An 18454-nucleotide genomic window follows, 5' to 3' on the forward strand; every position below is an offset into this window, starting at 1 on the left:
ATGAGAGAGTAAGTAGCCCTCCCTGATTCAATTGAGGAAAAGTGGTGAGAAGTGATTTGCCAACCCAAAACAGTGGTTGTCATATGAAAGTCCTGTAATTCAATTGGCTCTTCTGAAATTGATAAGAATTTAGTTTTATCTAATATTTTATCTTAGCGAATGCTAAGATGGCTATTGCTGTGCGTACAACGTGGTTGACATTTTTATGTGTTGTCTTTTCCCAGAGTAAATTTGTAGAATTGCCATTAGTCTGCTGCATCAAGTGCATTTGCTTATGGAACTCCATCTTCCATGCTTCTCAGTGAAAGCAGCCCTCACTTAAGACAGGCTTCCATCTCAATGACTGCGGGTGGGTTCTGACCTAAGCTGAATCTCTTTTTGTCATCATTGTTGCTTTGCATCATCAATATCCTCAGAAGCGTGAGCTTTACTTGTCCGGGGGTTGGGAACAAGACATATAAACTTACAGTTTCTACATGAGTGCTTCTTGCTTCTCTGGTTATCTGCACGGTATGTCAGCAAAACCCAGACTAGAACTAAATCCAAAGCAGGATGATTGTAAGGTGTGCTTCTTCATAACTCTAATGCAACCTGGTCGAATCAGAAGTCATTGTGAGGAGAGGAAGCCAGAAAACAAGAGTACAGAAAGAGGGGGAGCATGCGAGGGCGAGGGTCTAGCTGAATATCTGAGTTCCTCCGTGCCTGGACGAGCGAGGATTCTCTAGGTCGCTGTTAGCTCGTTTGTTGTTCATTTGTTTGTTTTCACTCTCATAGTGTGAGAGTGTGCCTTGCTATGTTTCAATTGAGCGTTGTTATTTTTCTTTTTGGTACAACACAGACTCTAAACATATGCTAACCAACCCTTTCATCTAGTAGGCCACCAAAGGAAATAGCAATCGGTTCCAATGCCAGATGAAAAATCTGGCTGGCTTGTATTGTCTGAATACTGGGGGAAAAAAGTGAATGAAATGGTTTCTGAAGGGGTATTTTTAGTATCCCCCCTCACCTTTTTTTTTGCTCACTCAGCTAAATTTATTCTACAGGTAATGGGGGCTCCCTTTAAGTTTTTAAAATCGTTTTGTGTTTTCCCTTCAAGCTTGTGTTGTGCATTATAGAAAACTGAAAAGCTAACAGCCCAAAGCAAAGAACACAGAAGGCATCCAAAATCCTTTTAATGGGTTGATAATTCACAGTTGCGCCTGACTGTCTGTATCCCATGTAGGTGTATGAAATACTGAGCATATAGTTTTCAGTGGTCGAGGTCACTCAGTGTGGATTCATGTGTTGTTATTTTGGTGGTGGTGGTGTTTTCACATATCATGGATATTTACCAACTCAAAGAGCCAAAGCCATGTGTATTTTGACCAGCAAGAATACAGGTGTTCCCCATTTTTATCTCACACCCATATTTTGAAACAGAACCTGCAGGTAAGATGCAACTCTGCTCTGTCCCTGTGATACTGTTCAGAATCTTTATACCACGTACTGCTCCTACCTGCGAGTATGTCAAGATTCACTCCATCTGGGCCTCTATTACTCTCAGTACCATCTCTGACATTAGTGGGAGAGGTATCTAATGAACAGACAACGTGTATGCCATAGAATTAAGAAACAGGGGATTGTCAGCCAGAGTTCCTGTTTACAAAACAGAGCAGTAGGACTGCCAGTAAGTTAGAATGCTATGTGTCTAAATCAAGGGGAAATACAATTGCAAATCTCTTCTCAACTAGAAGCCTAGAACCAAGATAACAAAAAAGGTAGCTTTCTTTTTTAGAGATCTCATCTTCAGAAATATTACACTATGTTATGCCATTACGCTAAAATGAAAAAAAAAACTGTAGGCCATTCCTCTACTTAATGCATTATATTAATGTGTGTACACTTCCTTGTGCCCATCACAGTACTTTCACTTGGCTGGAATTTCAACATAATTCAGTTTCCAAAGTCAAATTTTATTCTACTGTTATTTTTACCTAAACACAGTACATTTTACAGCTATAATTATTTGACGTTGGAAATCACTGATGCTTCAATCTTGTGCATGCCATGATACACAATGAAAAGCTTTGTCTATATTGGGTCACTCTAAAGTAACATTTACTAACCACTTTCCAGTTGAGCAGATTAATTTGACCTTCTGTACATTTCTGTGAGGGGGCCTGTGGTATAATCATTGCATCTAGAGGACAATGTGGGTACCCCTTTCATGGACAAGTACCATTAACAGGATAATTAATGTCACAAATAAGACGGGTTTGCTTCAGTGGAATATGTATTGAACTAAAGTAACATATCATTCATTGTATTTACCAATTTAAAATACTAAAGTAATAAAAGCAAGGACTGATTTACTTTTAAAATAGGGTGTGTTACTTTTTATTTTATTTTTAAATATCAGACATTTTAACAAGGCAAATGATCCAACAAGGGTGAACGAAGTAAAATGGCAAAAATGTCTTACATGTATCTTATATTCCTTACCCCTAGTCCTCCTCTTCACCTCCTGTCTCCACGTTCAAACACACATTCTTTATCTGAATTTATGCAGAAAGGGAAGGAGAGTATTTATGGTGGACAAAATATGATGTTGGCTCCAAGACTCAATACCAGATACAGAGCTATGCAGCAATTAGATCGACCAGTGTTCGGAGATGGTATCTGGGCAGGAGAATGTCTTTGTTGATAGAAAATGGGCCACTTCTCTTTACTGATACAAAATGGACCATTTCTTTCATTTCCCAGTGGACTTCAACTTTCAATGGAAGTATGCCATGCACCTATGATACAAGGTATGGAGTTGGTGAGCCAAACTGGAGACAGCAGAAGGGTCCCTGGTGGCATGTGAGCTACACATTTGGCTGCTGACATCAGGATTGGGAGGCATTTCAAAACCTATGAGCCACACCTTGGGAGAAAGATGACATTCTGCTCCAATAAAGATAGTCACTCCCAGAAACTTGATAGAGGGTCACTGTGATTTGGAATTGACTTGATGGTAGTAGGTTTATTTTTATTGGGGGCAGCTATCCCCTAAATAACTATTCTTTTGTGATACTTGAAAAGATTGAACATAATTATCATGATTACAGGAAAACACTGAAATATTTTGCATGCAAAAATTCTCCCAAAAGTAAAGTAACAGCTGCAGAGTTTGTTTGACTCTTAATTGACTGAGGCATAGAGTGACACAATGACTAAGTCTTCTAGTGTGTCCAGTGGAAGAGTAGGGCAGCAGACCTCTCTGGGGACCACTTCCCAGTTTGGGGGTCCCTCATGTAGGAGGACATTAGGAAGAAGAGTTCTCTTTTGCTACTGCATCTTTTTGGTGAAATATGGTATTTAAGTCTACAAAGGTGTGACTTTGAGAAATAGCACTAGATTGTGTCATTTAACATGTTCTGAGACAAAATTATGGTGCTAACCTTGTCCAGGTCTTTCATCATAAAGGTAAATGTGCAAAGACCTAGAGAGATTAAGTAGCTTTGCAGAGATCTCTTATCAGCAGATGACATGATAGATTATGAACATGAACGTGGGTCTCTTAAGTGCCAAATTACGATTCTTTGTATTATTCCATCCATTCACACTCTTTCCAAAGTTTGTCTGGTAAGTTATCCATCTAGTTGCCCAGATAGAAAGGCTATTTCCCCTGAATGGTGAATAAGAATTTGGCTTTATTATGGTTTCAGTATTTTGACATCCCTTTGGTGCTGACTGCTGTCAAATCCGTTCTGACTCATGGTAACTCTTTATGTGTAGAGTACAATTACTCCATATAACCTTCAAGACTGTGGCCCTTTGAAAACAGATAAGTAGGTTCCTCTGGGTTCTTAACCATTCGTACCACCCAGGAGCGCCTTGGGTTCCCTAGAAAAGTGGAAATGTTTTGCACACTTGACAAGCAGTATGGCAGTGAGTAATGTAAGTGAAGAGGATGAGCAGGAGAGGATCCCTTTTCAGTGGCCTGCAGCTTATGCAATTTTGGCCTTACACTTTCAGTAGGTACAATATAAATAAACAACTACAAAATTAAGTACCAGCCTTTCAAATAGGTCTGTGTTTTTTTATTTATTTATTTAAAAAATAATTTTATTGGGGGCTCATACAACTCTTATCACAATCCATACATACATCAATTGTGTCAAGCACATTTGTACATTTGTTGCCCTCATCATTCTCAAAATATTTTCTCTCTACTTAAGCCCTTGATATCAGCTCCTCGTTTTCCCCCTCCCTCATGAACCCTTGCTAATTTATAAATTCTTATTCTTTTGTCATGTCTTACAATATCTGATGTCTCCCTTCACCCACTTTTCTGTTGTCTGTCCCCCAGAGAGGAGGTTATATGTAGATCCTTATAATCGGTTCCCCCTTTCTACCCCACCTTCCCTCCACCCTCTGGTATCGCCACTCTCACCACTGGTCCTGAAGGGCTCATCCATCCTAGACTCCCTGTGTTTCCAGTTCCTATGTGTACAAGTGTACATCCTCTGGTCTAGCCAGATTTGTAAGGTAGAATTGGGATCATGATGGGGGTGGGGTAGGAAACATTTAAGGATTAGAGGAAAGTTGTATGTTTCATTGTCGCTACACTGCACGCTGACTGGCTCATCTCCTCCCCAGGACCCTTCTGTAAGGGGGTGTTCCATTACCTACAGATGGGCTTTGGGTCTCCACTCTGCAACCCCCTTATTTACAATGATATGATTGTTTTGTTCTTTGATGCCTGATACCTGATCCTTTCAACACCTTGTGGTCACACAGGTTGGTGTGCTTCTTCTGTGGGGGCTTTGTTGCTTCCGAGCTTGATGGCTGCCTGTTTACCTTCAAGCCTTTAAGACCCCAGATGCTATATCTTTTGATAACTAGGCACCATCAGCTTTCTTCAGTACATTTGCTCATGCACACATTTGTCTTCAGCAATCGTGTCGGGAAGGTTTGCATCATGGATTACCTATTTAATAGAACAAAGTATTATTGGGGTTGAGGAAGTACTTGAGTGGAGGTCCAGTGTCCATCTGCTGCCTTAATACTAAACCTATAAATATATGCATGTAGATCTATTTCTCCATCATCCTATATAAATATATTTACATATGTGCATGCCTGTATTTAGACCTCCATAAATGCCCTTTGCCTCCTAGTTCTTTCCTCTATTTTCTCTTGTCCCACTATCATGCTCAGCCTTCATTTGGGTTTCAGTAATTTCTCTCGGTTACCTTGTGCTTGATGAATCCCTACCAAGGCCTGTGTATTTTAAGGGCATGTAAGCTAAAGTTTCATCAGTCTCTGGTGGTGAAATAGTATGCTTAATGGAAATAATGGCATTTTCAAGTTTTATCATGATAAAATATATCTTAAGCAATAACTCCCATTTCTTACCCACTACCAGCCCCTGTTAACCACTAATAAACTTGTCTCTGAGCATTGATCTAGTCAAGATATTTCAAAGAAGTGGGATGATATAGTATTTGCTCTTTTGTGTCTGACCTTTTTCACCCATCCTGATGTTTTCAATGTTTACCCATGCCATATAGCATGCATTAGAATAATCATTCTCTTTAGGATTGAATAATATGTATTTTATCATATGTATATACCTCATTTTGACCTGTTGATGGAAACATGGGTTGCTTGAAGTAATAGAGATTTGACTATGCTTTTGGAAGAATGCTTTCTCTTTCCAGACAAAGTCTCATTACTGAGCATGACTGGTCTTAAAGTGATAACCTTTCAAATAGTCCCAAGGCGTTTTAAATGCAATCTGGCTCATAGGTATGAAAATACACAAGAACATTCAGGATATATGAGTATTTTCTGATTCCAAATAATATGGTGCTACCCTGTGTAGCGATTGAGATTTTTGGGTCTCTTTGTTTAAAATAGTTGGCCACCACCATTTAAGTACAAACAGTCCTATTATTCCTTGAAGGGTGAAAACTGAAGAATTATGCCTTAAACTACCATGCTAAAGCCATCCTAGGGTTCTCTGTATCTTTTAAAGTCATCGTATTAAAAATGATTTGCCCTCAGATTCCCCATTTTCAAAGTGAGCGTATCATGTCAGGTCTCTTGGGAAATGGGAAGATACAGTGAGAATCCATTTCCGTATTCAGAGGCATGATGCTTGTACAAAATAGCATTTTGCGGCCAGGGTCCAGTGTTAGTATGCCGCACATGGAAAGCTGGATAGGCACAACGAAAATCCGGGTAATATTTTACCTTGCAGAGTGTTTTGAGATAGGCAAGGTTCTTATTGTGTTTCCCATCTTGTCAAGAAAATCAGTTTCAGGATATGAACTTATTTCCCTGAAGTCACATAGCTGGGATTCAAGCCCCAGGACATAGGCCACTAAGGGCAGCTGGCTTTTCATTATGCCGTCCTGTCTCTTCCCAGAGGCCACCGGAAGTTTACACCATCCCGACTAGAAACCGTTGAATTCCCAAGAACTTGAAATTTAAAATTTTTTGTTATGACTGCTTTTCTCTGAGTTATTTAATTAGAATCTGCAGTGTTTGGCAGGAAAATAGTCAACCCAGCATATTTTCAACAAACAGTGTCTAGGAGAGAAAGTTGAAGCGAGAAAATAGGAGAGAAAGAATACATGATAGTAGTTTCTGGAATATATTAGTTGCAAACAAATTTCTATGGCAGTGTCAGTCACCATGAATTAAATATTAAGTGTCATGGCCTGAAAAATTAAGAATGGGATGGAGCCAAGTGTGTATAACAGAGAATAGATGTGGAATTGGAATTTTCTCAAACCTGTCACATCCTTTGATGTAGCAATTCTGAGACACAAAGGTGCTTGTGGGGCTGTGTTAATAGAATGATCTTGGGTAATGCCTTCCAAGGACAGCCTCCAGCATCCCTACGCAGACTGGATGTTTTGTAAGACTTCTGTGTTAGAGAATTAAGGTTTAAAAGCAAGAGTTAATATATCTCTCATGTAAAAAAACAAAACAAAATAAAGTTAATGTGAGTCAGGGTTAATGATCACTAAGTAGTCAAAAGGGATGAGACTTGCCGGAGAAACCTAGGTTAACTGTCAGAAAGAACTAGAGAAGATTAATGTTCAATACTGGGCAAAAGGCAATAGTTTTTACTGGTACTGACAACACCGGATTAAGAGGGCTGTTTCCCCTTTGGGTCAAAGCATTTCATTACTGTAGATGGAGAGCAGAGGAATTGATGAGTCTGTGGAGAAATGTCCTCAACAGGGAGGGGAGATCCTGCTATTATGGATGGTGTTAGCAGTGCTGTTCTTTATCATAGTGCCCCCTAGAACGTTTCAGGTACATATTTTTTCTAGTGAATAGCTGGGGACATGGTTCTCTGCATGATGTTGATGAGAAAGTATTTTTTGATTTATTTTCCTTAAAGCCCATAGGTTTCTGAAAATTGGGTTTTCTGCTGCCATTATTGCAATAATGTCTATTGGAGTTTTAAATTGTGCCAATTTCCCCAAGAACAAGTTGTAAATCCTGTTAAATTGGAATGTCAAGGCCATATCTTGCATTGAAGTTAACATAGATTACATAGCTACCAGCCAGGAAATGTGAGGGTAGTTAGACCCCATAGCGCCTGAAAACATTTAAGTACACATAACTAATATATTGCCTGGGAAGTTAAAACACGTGCAGCCCAAGGAAGCTGGCTGTTTTCAATCTGTTAAATTACGTCTGCTTTTTAATCTTCATCATGAAACCATTCTATGAGACTCCTTGAACCAAGTCAGTTTCCACTTAGTTCAATATTACGTTTTCAAGTCTATGCCATCTGAACAAAATTATGGTTCTACCACGGTAATGTTGTTGTTGCTAGGTGCTGTCGAGTCTGTTGCAACCCATAGTCACTCTATGTAAAACAGCAGAAAACACCACCTGGCCCTGCGCCAACCACAGGGTTTTTATCATGCTTGAGCCCGTTGTTAAAGCCATTGTGTCAGTCCATCGAATCGAGCGCATTCCTCTTTTATTTGCTGCCCCTCTACTTTTCCAAGCATGGTGCCTTTCTCCAGAGATTGTTCTCTCCTGACGACATGTCCTATGTGCATGAGGCAAAGTCTTGCCATCCTTTCTTCTGAAAAGCATTCTGGCCATACTTCTTCCGGGACAGATTTGTTTTTTCTTTGGCAGTGCATGGTATTTTCAATATTCTTCACCAACACCATAATTCAGATGCACCAGTTCTTCTTCATTCTTCCTTATTCAGTGTCCAACTTTTTACATGCATATGAGGCCATTGAAAATATCATGACTTGGGTCAGGCACACCTTAGTCCTCGAAGTCCTACTTTTCAACTGGTTAAAGAGGTCTCGTGCAACAGACATCTTGACTGATGCTTCCATGACAAGAACAGTGACTGTGGATCCAAGCAAGACCAAAATCCGTGGCAACTTCAATCTTTCGTCCATTTATCAGGATGTTAGTATTGGCCCCATTGTGAGGATTTTGGTCTCGGTTACATTGAGTTGTAATCCAGACTGACGGCTGTGATCCTTGATCTTCGTCTGCAAGTGCTTCAAGTCCTCCTCATTTTCAGCAAGCAAGGTTGTGTTGCTAATAGACCTTTCTCCAATCCTGATATGAAATTCTTCTTCACATAGTCCAGCTTCTCTGATGATTTTCTCAGTAAATATGTTGAATAAGTGTCATTGCATGACCCAACACTAAGAGAACCTATTAAATCCTGGCCTCTATTTTTCTGTTATTCATTTGAAAATAACTCTGATCTGCCTGTTCCACACGGTCAACCAAGTAGCTTTGCTGAAGTAAACCACTGTTTTCTTTCAGACTTCGTCTTTATGATCAAATATCTCCCGTAGTGCACAACTTTTATTCGCTTTGTCACCTTCCGAAAAGGCTGTTATATATACTTCCCTGTCTTTAACCCTCTTCTTCTTTTTCCATATCTTTGGTATGTAGTTGTGTGAAGTTTACCTTGCCTTTTCTTCCACTTAATTACATTTTTAATGGATGTTTTGGAATAGAACAAGTGTGCACTTCTACCACGGGATCCACCAGCCTATCCTTCCATTTAGAGTAAGTAGATGAGCTCTCTCTGGTACTATCGAAAGACAACCCTTATGTTAATGTTTTCCACGTGCTTCTCAAAGACTTTGCTCCTTCAATAGTCTGCATCTCTCTCAATATGAGATTGTTACCGTAAACATAAAAATATAACAGTTGTTTTTCACATATCTTAAGAAAGAAAGAAAGAAAGAAACAAACAAACAAACAAAAACCCAAACCTTAAGGCTATGGTACTTTGTCACTATTTCACTTTCCAACCCTTCTTAGCCCAATCTAATGAGATTTATAGTCCCACAAATGGAGAGGCTACCATTACTTAGGAACTCTGCTACCCAAATCCAGTGACCAAGTCTTAATTTTCACCAGGCCAGCATCCTTTATATAATCTCACCTAGTTGACTAAAACTTTCATCTAAAAACAGGTTCTCCTGCTTTTTCCCCCACCTCATTACTTTCTCATTTATTTTTGGTGATTCTTTGTTCGCCCTTTTAATTCTTCATTTGATTTGATCATGTTGTAGTCCAAGTCCTCCATCCTGAATCCTATTTTGATTTCTGCACTACATGGGTTTCACATTTAAAGTGTACAAGCCAGAAAATGTTTTCATAGTATCCTCTAAAACTTTGAAATCCCCTAGACTCCCTCTTCGCAGTTAAAAGTAACACAATACACCTTTATTCTGGGGTCCAACCTGGTAGTGAACTTTGATTTCAGTTTTCATCACTACCAACCCTCAATGCTTTAGTAACTCTTCTTGCTGGTGAATTTATTTTTATTCTTTTCCCCTCATAATTAACCTAAAGATATTACTTAGGTGTTTACCTCATAAGAAAGTAAGCTTGAAGGGTCTTGGCCTGTTTTTTGTTCATTGTTCTTTCTTCAATATTTTCATATCTAGTGATGTGTACTGCATATGTTGGCCAATTCATTTACATACCCATTATGGGATCAAAGCACAGGATGATATGCATAAAGGCTGGATACATTTTAAAGAGCAGTGGCCACCAAGTGGTGATTTACTCGTGACCTTCTGGACTTGTGGAGGGTTTGAACAATTTCCAGATTTGATGAGAAGACTATGCTAGAGAAGGTTCCACATTAGGAGAGATATATTAAATCCTGGAAAGCTAAAAAGCAAACAGATAAGATCAGACCCATACGATGCTGTTTGCATTCTCTTTGAGGAGATAGTGCAGCCACGGTGATCAATAGGAGCCTTAGGTAGAGAAAATGTTCTCAATGAGTAACTACCACAACTCCTCAGTTGAAATCCACAGAAGAGAGGTTCACTGCATGCCCTGACTTTGCAAACACTTCAGAACTATTTCTTAATAATGTCTGCAGCTAAGTCTTTGAATATGGATCATTTCTACCCTGGTTTATGCATCTATTGGCATCCTAGTTGTCAGAACTATTGTATTTATGATTGATTGATTGAATTTGTTTCAAGAGAAGACATAGAGCCTAATGTCATAGATGTGTGGCCTTCGGAAAGAGTCTTTGCTCTGGATTATCAGGGTGGGCCCAATCTAATTTTCCCCATCTCACGATCCGTAAAGTCCGTTTTGTCATGGATTCACAGATTCTATGCGCATCGCTGGAAGACATCATTCTATCTACTACAAATATATTCATTATTGTGATTTTTAATAGTTATTTTAAAATGAATGAAAATATTGTCCCCCAACCCCCATTGCTTTCCCCTTTTTAAGAGGATTCCATGACCCATTTATGCCTGCGACAAATGCTCATGGTCCTTTTGCTGGCAGCTTCAGTGGTGCTCGCTCACATTTTCATTTAGTTACCATGGCAATTACTAAGCCCCTCCATAATGGGTAACTAGTTCTGCTGTGTCTCTGGCCTTAGAAGTGTAGTGGTTTTAAAAAGAGTTAATTATTGTCACCAGTGCCCTGGGGGTGCCAGCCATGGTTTGGCAATGTCTGGAGACATTCTTGCTGGTCACGGTTAAGACAATGTTGCCATTATGGATGCTGTTAAACTAGGACAGATCCACTCACAAAGGAGAGCAAATCAACCTAGCTAGGAACATGTTTGCAAAGAATTATCCAGCCCCAAATGTGACCATTTCTAACCATTCCAGGGTTAGAAAACCCTATTATTGATCTGTGCTTCTCAATGTTGGCAGCACTACAAATCCCCTGGGCACTTTAAAAATAGCATTGCCTAGACATCAGTTTCTCAAAGCGTGGTTCAAGAACCAGGGACTTTGGCATCACGCGGCTCATAGGTACGGGTGAACGGGCCTCACGTGAGCTCCGCATGCTGCTAAGGTTGAAGTTCACTGCCTAAGCTGTTCTTCCACTGCCACCTCCGTAAAAAGACATCTGACTTTTTGATGTCCGATAGAGCTTCTAAGCCTCAGACTTTCTTCTTCTTCCCAGTGTCTCACATGTGGTCAAGCTGATGAGAAAGCCCAGGTGCTCTCTCTCTTGGTCCGCTGGGTGATCCAAACCATGAAAGCCCCTGCTCACAGAAAGGAACCCTCGGTTTGTCATCACCCCTCCAACACCATGAAAACCTCTAACCAGTTGTGGATCAGCTTGGGTGCCCTGCTTTCTTCTCCCCAGGAAAGTTCCATTCTGTAAGTAGGGAACCGTGCCATACCCATCCCATATATGTACGCTCTCTTGATGTCTGAAAGAAAGTTTGGACTGGAATCCATCCTGTCTCTTGAGTTGACCATACCACCTCCTTTCTTACAAGTTGGTTGGGCTATATGCAGGTAGAATTAAAGTGGAAAGTGAATGTTTGTAAAGCTCCTTGCTACACTCAAATCATTAACCCACGGCCATTGACTCATAGATAGGATCAGTGAGGCTGTCAGTCTTTACGGGAGCAGGATGCCTCAACTTCTCTGTCGAAACAGCTGGTGAATTTGTACCATTGACCTTGAGGTTAGCAGTCCAACACTTACTCGACTGTACCACTAGGGCTCCTTGTTGCTATATACAGCAATTATCGCGTACTGGAGCTTGAAAGAACATAAATCCACCCTCCCCGCCCCCTATTTCCTTGAGAATTGGAAGTTTCTTCACTATGTTAATTTTAAACACAGAAAAAGGTGATAAGGGTCTGATTTACCTAACCCTCTTTAAAATATACTGGCAGGAAAAACTCACAAAGGAGAGCCAATCTGCCCAGCCAGGATCATGTTTGCAGCCCTAAGAGTGATGAAGGCGTGTGCTTGCTTTCCCTCCCTGCCTCTGTCACTTGCCTTATCCAATCTGCTGACTCTGGCACCACACCCCACCCTCCCTCCCCCCCAAATATTTCATTGGTATTAGCTTTTGCAGCTGGAATTACAGTGGAGGGGATGATAATATGGGAGGAGTAAGAAAGGTGAATTAGAAAAGTGACAGATGGAAACTGCGAATTGTCTTTATTTATGCTCTCGATTCTACTGCACAGTGCACTTTCCATTTCAGCGGGTCAGGTTCATCCATTTACTGGATTTTTCCTGTCACCAAATAAGTATGAGCTGTGTTGACTTTCACAGATTTTTCTGGCATTGGCTGAGTCTCTTCTGTATCCCCAAGAATTCCCAGTAGGTTAAGTTTGGAATGGTTCTGTATAAAAAGTCAGTGCATAATAATACCTGAATAATAACTGATTTTGGTACAAACATTCCATTAAAAATAACACAGGAATTCTCTGTGCTCATTCACTGAAGGGTTTATCAGTTAAGCACTCTACATATTCTATGGTTTGTAACAATAAAGGATAATGCAGAACCAACTAGGCACCAATGTGTATGGCTAATCATGCATGATTAACTTTGATTTTCACAGTGGTTCTCTGAGGTAGAGCCTATTATTCTGCCCATTTTACAGATGAGGTAACTGAGGCATGCAGATAATACTATTTTTTTTTCGGTATTGGTAATTTGTCCAAGAATATTCTTATGTTAGGAAGTTGAGCTGGGCCTGAATAATGCTCATAACCACATTCATTTTGTAATTCGGATCTGGTTTCTGAGACAAATATCAGCTGATGCCACAGGAGCTTTGAGAGTGCAGTGGCTAAGTGCTCAACTATTAACCCCAAAGGTTGGCAGCAGTTAGTACCCACCAGCAGCTCCATGAGCAAACAGACATGCCAATCTGTTCGCATAAAGATTTTAGCCCAGGAAACCCTGTGGGGCAGCTCTGCTCTGCCACATGGTGTCTATGATTTAGATTCAGCTCAACAGCACACACCATCATCAGCTAGTGCCAGGAATTTCCTAAGCGATTGTTGACTACCTGAGGAAACTCTTGGCCATACGTTTCTAAACTTTTTTAAGACTCTAGGCTCTGCCATGGATGATCACACATGTTTTCTAGGAATCTGTGCACCAATCACCATCCTCCATAAGATGGGTAGTTCTTCTACCCTTTACCCCCCCAAAATAAGACAGTGTCTTATATTAATTTTTGCTCTCAAAGATGTGCTAGGTCTTATTTTCAGGGATGTCTTATTTTTCCATGAAGAAGAATACGGTACACATTTATTGTTTTATTAAAAGAGACCTCGCACTTCCTGTCTCCTCCACCTGTGCTGCCGCAAACAGTGAGCTGCGTCATGGTGCCCGCCACTATGGTCCAGAGTCCAGAGTTACGGTAGCTTCGGGGGGCCTTATTTTCAGGGAGGTCTTATTTTCTGGGGGGAAACCTTATAGTTCAGCGAGAGGCAAAATTGTAAGTAGGTCTTATTTTCAGGGGATGTCTTACTTTCGGGGAAACAGGGTATCTTACTTAAATGGAGACAAGCCCTAGTGTCTTGAGCTACATTTAATTGTGCTTGTTGATGAGGATGTCTTGACCATTGACTTTGGTCATTCTATAGATCTCTTATTTTGCTGCCCTGAAAGTCTCTTTGTATTGTTATTCACCTGGTTTCTGGTTAAAACTCCATGATATTATGCCCTGATGAGAGCATAGTTTGATTAAGCCAATTTTAATATATTAATATACCATATATACTCGAGTATAAGTTGATCCGAAGATCCACCGAGGCACCTAATTTTACCACAAAAACTGCATTAAAATATGCTGAAAAACTCGGCTTATACTTGAGTATATACTGTATATTCTTTGAGGATAAAGATACGATGCCCTGTGGTTGCTATTGTTCAGGTACAGCTTTCCAGTGGATGGCAATGGGTCAGAGCAATACTGTGATGTATGCATGGGGGCTGTTCCTTTTCAGCAGCCTCCCTAGGCCAGTCACTGGTACCTGGGGAAAACATTTTTAAAAAGATAAAATTATGACTCTCATAAAGATATCAAATGAACATGTCATTTTTTAGCTCAAAATTAATTAATGTTTAACTTATTAGTTTTTTAGCTCAACAATTAATTGAAGGAGCCCTCGTGGCACTGTCAGGTAAGGGTTGGACTGCTAGCCATAAGGTTGTTGGTTCAAATCCACTATCTAATGAAAAATGAGGCGGTTTGCTCCCATAAAAATTGTATAGCCTGGGAAACCACCTACAGAGTTTTCATTTTGCTCTTATCTACAATCAGTGCTCATGGAAGTTGTAGTCAAGTAATCAAAGAATGCATTGTATTGGGCAAATCTGCTGCTAAGATGTCCTTAAAATTTTACAGAATAAGGTGTTATTTTGAGAAAAAACTTGCACCTTACCCATAATCATAGCATTTTCAACTGCTTCATATGCATGTGAAAGTTGGGCATTGAATAAGGAAGCCTCAATACATATGAATGATCATGTTGGTGATGAATATTGGATATACATAGCTTGTCAGAAGAACAGAGCTGTCTTGGAAGATGCACATCCTCACTTAAAAGTGTTGGACATGTTATCACAAGAGACCAGTTCCTGGAGAAGGATACCATGCTTAGGAAAGTAAAGAGTCATCGAAAAAGAGCAACATGTTCAATGGATTTGATTGACACAGAGCCTATAACAATGGGACTTCAAAAGATGTCACAAATAGGTCCAAAATAAATGTCTATGAAGCACACATTTATATGCGGTAAGAAAACGAAACAAAAGCCCAATCCACTGTAACCAAGTCTCTTCCACTCATAGCAGTTCCAGATACGGGTTTGAGGTTGTACGTTATTATGGGAATAGACAGCCTCATTTTTCTGCCCCAGAGTGGCTGGTGAGTTTGACTCAGAGCTTAGAGTGAGCAGCCTATTGCCTGACTCACAGCTCCACCTATTTGTCATAATAGGTCTATCCATAGAACAATAATTAGTTGCATTTTATATCTTGGTGGTCAAGAATTACTCATGTTGCTCTCTGTTTTCCTGAGGTTGACTTTTACCTTTACCTTTTATATTTACAGAGTTGTCTATTCCAACTCATAGTGACCCTGTGTACAAAAGAATGCAACACTGTCAACTTCACAATTGTCCTTACATCTGAGCCCATTGTTGCAGCCACTGGGTCAATCCAACTTGTACATGGTCTTTCTTTTTTGTTTGTTTTGCTGCCCCTTTATTTTACCAAAGCATGATGTCCTTCTCCCGGGACCAGTCTCTCCTTACAATATGTCCAAAGTTTGCAAGATAAGTCTCGCCATCCTTACTTCTAATGAGCACTCTGGCTGTACTTCTTCCAAGACACATTTCATTGTTCTGTTGAAGTTCATGCTGCTTTCACTATTCGTCACCAGCCCCATCATATACATGTATCGGTTCTTCTTTGTTCTTCCTTAGTCAATGTCCTACTTTTACATGCATATAGCATGACTTTAAATACCCTGGCTTGGTATTCGCATGTGCTCACATAGTCCCAGAGTTTACAATGTTCCATTGAAAGGCTATCCAGTAATCCCTTTTGCTCACTATAGAATCTCACACTTTGTCCTTAAAGGTACCTAGCTACTGCCACTGACTACTCCCATCAGAAAGTCTTGGACCGAGTGGGAGACAAATGTTTTAAAAACTTAAAGTTATAAAACTGATCAGGCTTAACTGATCCGACAGGGCCTAGTAGGACTCCTGAGACCTTATGCATCATTCAAACCTGGAGCTGAACCTGTCCCTGGGGGATCACATTGGAGTCAAGCAACAGACAAGCCTATAAAGTGAACTGTAACACCTTTGAGGGACATGCTACTCAGAACAAGCAACCATACAAGGCGAAAAGGGCAACATTTGCTCAAAAACAAAGCCCCAAAGGCAGTAAGTGGCAGGAATGAAGGATGCCTAGAAATAAGAAGTCCAGGGAGGTACTGGAGAGAGTGCTGTTACATCGAGGGAAATGCAACTAATATCACAAAATAAAATGTGTATACGCTTTGAATGGCAAACTGATTTGCCTTATAAACTTTCACCCATAAATAACAGTGAAAGCAGTATATATTACATGGATGCATTTATAAGGAGCCATGGTGGCATAGTGGTTACATATTTGGCTGTAAACTAAAAGGTCAGCAGTTTGAAACTACCAGCTGCTACAAGGACAAAAGATAAAACTTCTACTCCAGTAAAGAGTTAGTCTCAGAAACCCACTGTGGCAGTTCTACTCTGTTTTATAGAGTCACCATGAGTTAGTATTGCCTCCATGATGGTGAATTAAGTGCATTTTTGAACAAGTCTCTTCTACAGAATACATTTCTTTTTTTCAGTTATCCACTAACTGTATTTTCTTAGGGGTTATTATATACTAAAAAACAAACAAACAAATAAAAAGCAGCCATTGAGTCGATTCTGTCTCACAAATTATACATCTTCACAGGAGCCCCATAGGCTCATCCTTCTTCAGAAGAACAGCTGATGGATTTGAACCACTGACCTTGGTGTTAGCAGCTCATCACTGAGCCTAAGGGGGTCAAGAGGAATCTCTTACCATATACTGGGAACAATTTAATGAGTCTTTTAAACAGACTAAGTAACAAGTGTGTATGAGTTTCTGTTCATCCACTTTCAGTGTTGTCATTTTTCTTAAGTGATTCTTTAAAGTGAATCACATAGCTGAGAAGACTGGACATTGCTTTAGTGATAAAATGTTTAGTACAGTGGTCTTAAATTTAGAAATGTGTATTTTTTACTTGTACAATTAAATTTTGGTAAATAATCTAATTTTTAAAAACTCTTTGAGATAAATTTGCTCCAAATATTTTGGGAAGAATTTTTAAAAGAAACAAATACAGGTAGATACATTTATAAAAAGTAGTGTGTATTCTTTGATTTTTAAAATGTAAAAACAATATATAGAAAAGGCAAATCAATATAATTAACTTATTATAGCAAAGATGACTTTATATGCTGCTGTAGTTCATTTTAGTCATTGTATAACTATATTCGTATTATCCATAATAATACTATGACATTGAACTCTGCTTTTATTTCTTAATATTTTATTGTAATTATTTTCCAAAGGGATTAACTTCTTCAAAAACATGTGTAAAACCTAAGTCATTTTATATATGTTCCTATAGTTTCATTCAATAGTTCTATATTACTAATTATATAATTTAATAATGCTTTCATAAACATTTGTTTGCATATATCTCTATTTGGACTTATTGTTTCTTTAAGGTTAGTTATTTCTGAGTTACAAATTACCATATATACTTGCGTATAAGCCAAGTTTTTCAGCACATTTTTAATGCAGTTTTTGAGGTAAAATTAGGTGCCTGGGCTGATATTCAGGTCGGCTGATACTCGAGTATATACAGTACCACAAATTTAGAAGCTGAAAGCAACACAGATTTATTATTTCTATTCGATGGGCTACATGTATGGGCATGGTGTTGCTGGGCCCTTTGCTTAGGGTCTCTCCATGCTGCAAGCAAGGTATTGCCTGAGGCTGGGGGTCATATGTGAGCTACAGAGCCTCTTTCATGTTCTTGTGATTGTTGGCAAAGCGTAGTTTTCCTCAGATGTAAAACAGAGGTTATCAGTTCATAGAAGCTGTCCACCTTTCCCCACCATATTGCTCTTTCTATAACATTACAGTTTGATTTTTCAAAGCAACTTTGGCTTTCTCAGTCTTCTTCTGTCTCTAATCTTTACATTTTTTTCAAAAAGACTCACCAGGTTCGGTCAGACCCACTCACAGTAATCTCTCATTTTATTTACTTAAAACCAACCCAAACAACCTTTGTGATACGGGGAAAAATCCCTTCACAAACTGCAATGTAACGTAACCTAATCATGGGAGTGCTATCCCATCATATTCACAGGACCTAAGGGCAGGGAATTGCACATTTGGTGAAAATCTTGGGAACTATCTGAAAATTCTGACTAATACAGATAGATTTCTAGAAAGAGGATGGCTGATTTACATCGTTTAGAGATTGTGAAAGTTATATATTGAGAAATTACTCTTATTAGGCTATATCAATATTTTTCCCACAATCAGATTATGTATACACTTGTATTACTGAATCCATGCCAGCATGATAGTCATGTAACAACTTTTATTACACCTTTCCT

General features: G+C 39.4%; 1 protein-coding gene and 1 pseudogene across 1 annotated transcript in view; both read left to right on the plus strand.

The window, feature by feature from the left end:
- LOC101638954 (interleukin-1 receptor accessory protein-like 1) overlaps window positions 1-18454 on the plus strand; it is a 1156451-nt gene that overhangs the window by 214582 nt on the left and 923415 nt on the right. The window lies entirely within an intron of this gene.
- LOC115872678 lies at window positions 14150-14276 on the plus strand (annotated as a pseudogene).

This window comes from Echinops telfairi, unplaced genomic scaffold (genome assembly GCF_000313985.2).
Source record: "Echinops telfairi isolate 266 unplaced genomic scaffold, ASM31398v2 ScPeMD7_7436;HRSCAF=8474, whole genome shotgun sequence".
Classification (NCBI taxonomy): Eukaryota; Metazoa; Chordata; class Mammalia; order Afrosoricida; family Tenrecidae; genus Echinops; species Echinops telfairi.